This window comes from Arachis ipaensis, chromosome B7 (genome assembly GCF_059453495.1).
Source record: "Arachis ipaensis isolate K30076 ecotype BB chromosome B7, ASM5945349v1, whole genome shotgun sequence".
In the NCBI taxonomy this organism is placed as follows: Eukaryota; Viridiplantae; Streptophyta; class Magnoliopsida; order Fabales; family Fabaceae; genus Arachis; species Arachis ipaensis.
Genome location: NC_142442.1, coordinates 43077820 through 43080328, shown reverse-complemented (window position 1 = coordinate 43080328; position 2509 = coordinate 43077820). Strand labels below are relative to the sequence as shown.

The 2509-nt window shown below is 32.7% G+C and overlaps 1 non-coding gene across 1 annotated transcript; it reads left to right on the top strand.

Moving 5' to 3' along the window:
* Positions 1-685: 685 nt before the first annotated feature.
* On the top strand, positions 686-792 carry LOC148550975 (small nucleolar RNA R71). The gene has a single exon (XR_015893915.1). It is a non-coding gene; the product is annotated as a small nucleolar RNA R71 (small nucleolar RNA).
* The last annotated feature ends 1717 nt before the right edge of the window (positions 793-2509 follow it).

Below are 2509 nucleotides of genomic sequence, written 5' to 3'. Positions count from 1 at the left end.
TTCAGTGATCCTTTTACTCAGCTGGCCCACTTGTGCTTCCAAATTTCTAATGGAAGACCTGGTTTCATTCATGAAACTCACAGTGGCCTTAGATAGATCAGAGACTAGATTTGCTAAATTAGAAGCATTTTGTTCAGAGTTCTCTGTCTTTTGCTGAGTGGATGATGGAAAAGGTTTATTATTGTTAAACCTGTTTCTTCCACCATTATTAAAGCCTTGTTGAGGCTTTTGATCCTTCCATAAGAAATTTGGATGATTTCTCCATGATGAGTTATAGGTGTTTCCATAAGGTTCACCTAAGTAATTTACCTCTGCTATTGCAAGGTTCTCAGGATCATAAGCTTCTTCTGCATAAGAAGCCTCTTGAGTACTGTTGGATGTAGCTTGCATTCCATGCAGACTCTGAGAGATCATATTGACTTGCTGAGTCAATATTTTATTCTGAGCCAATATGGCATTCAGAGTATCAACTTCAAGAACTCCCTTCTTTATAGGCGTCCCATTACTCACAGGATTCCTCTCAGAAGTGTACATGAACTGGTTATTAGCAACCATGTCAATGAGTTCTTGAGCTTCTGCAGGCGTTTTCTTTAGGTGAATGGATCCACCTGCAGAAGTATCCAATGACATCTATGATAACTCAGACAGACCATCATAGAATATATCCAGGATGGTCCATTCTGAAAGCATGTCAGAAGGACACTTTTTGGTCAACTGTTTGTATCTTTCCCAAGCTTCATAGAGGGATTCACCTTCTTTCTGTCTGAAGGTTTGAACATCCACTCTAATCTTGCTCAGCTTTTGAGGAGGAAAGAACTTGGCTAAGAAAGCCGTGACCAGCTTATCCCAAGAGTTCAGGCTGTCTTTGGGTTGAGAGTTCAACCACACTCTAGCTCTGTCTTTTACAGCAAAAGGGAAAAGCATGAGCCTGTAGACTTCAGGATCTACTCCATTAGTCTTAACAGTATCACATATCTGCAAGAATTCAGTTAAGAACTGAAAAGGATCTTCAGATGGAAGTCCATGGAACTTGCAGTTCTGCTGCATCAGAGAAACTAATTGAGGTTTCAGCTCAAAGTTGTTTGCTCCAATGGCAGGAATGGAGATGCTTCTTCCATGTAAATTGGAATTAGGTGCAGTAAAGTCACCAAGCATCTTCCTTACATTATTATTATTTTCGGCTGCCATCTCCTCTTCCTGTTCAAAAATTTCTGAAAGGTTATCTCTGGATTGTTGTATTTTAGCTTCTCTTAGTTTCTTTGTCAGAGTCCTTTCAGGTTCTGGATCTGCTTCCACAAGAATGTTCTTATCCTTGCTCCTGCTCATATGACAAAGAAGAGGGCACAGAAAAATAATAATAATAATAGAGATCCTTTATACCACAGTATAGGGATCCCTGTGTGAGTAGAAGAAGAGGGGGAGATAAAGAATGTAATGTAATGGAAGAAACACAACTGTGAGGAGGATTGAGATGTGAGATGAGATGTTAGTAAATGAATAAATAAATAGAATAAGATGGGAGAGGGAGAATTTTCGAAAAATATTTTTGAAAAAGAGTTAGTGATTTTCGAAAATGGTTTTTGAAAAATGTTAGTATTTTTCGAAAATTTTTAAAATAAAAAATAAGAATAAGAATAATTAGTTAATTAAAAAGAAATTTTTGAAAAAGAGGGAAGATATTTTCGAAAATTAGAGAGAGAGAGTTAGTTAGGTAGTTTTGAAAAAGTTAAGAAACAAACAAAAAGTTAGTTAGTTAGTTGAAACAAATTTTGAAAAGATAAGAAGTTAGGAGGTTAGAAAAGATATTTTGAAACCAACTTTTTTTTTTAAAAAAGTAAGATAAGAAGATATTTTAGAAAAGATATGATAGAAATTAGTTTTTGAAAAAGATTTGATTTTTAAAATCACAATTAATGACTTGATTCATAAGAAATCACAAGATATGATTCTAGAACTCAAAGTTTGAATCTTTCTTAACAAGCAAGTAACAAACTTGAAATTTTTGAATCAAAACATTAATTGTTATTGTTATTTTCGAAAATATGATGTAAAATTAAGAAAAAGATTTTTGAAAAATATTTTTGGGATTTTCGAAAATAACTAAGAATTTTGAAAAAGATTTGATTTTTGAAAAAGATTTTGAAAAAGATAAGATTATCAAATTGAAAATTTGATTTGACTCATAAGAAACAACTTGATTTTAAAAATTTTTGAAAAAGTCAACTCAAATTTTCGAATTTGATGAGAGAAAAAGGGAAAGATATTTTTTTGATTTTTTTGAATTTTTATGATGAGAGAGAAAAACAAGTAAAATAATGCAATGCATGAAATTTTTAGATCAAAACAATGAATGTATGCAAGAATGCTATGAATGTCAAGATGAACACCAAGAACACCGTGAATATCATGATGAACATCAAGAACATATTTTTGAAAAATTTTATATGCAAAGAAAACATGCAAGACACCAAACTTAGAAATCTTTCATGTTTAGACTCTAATAAATAAA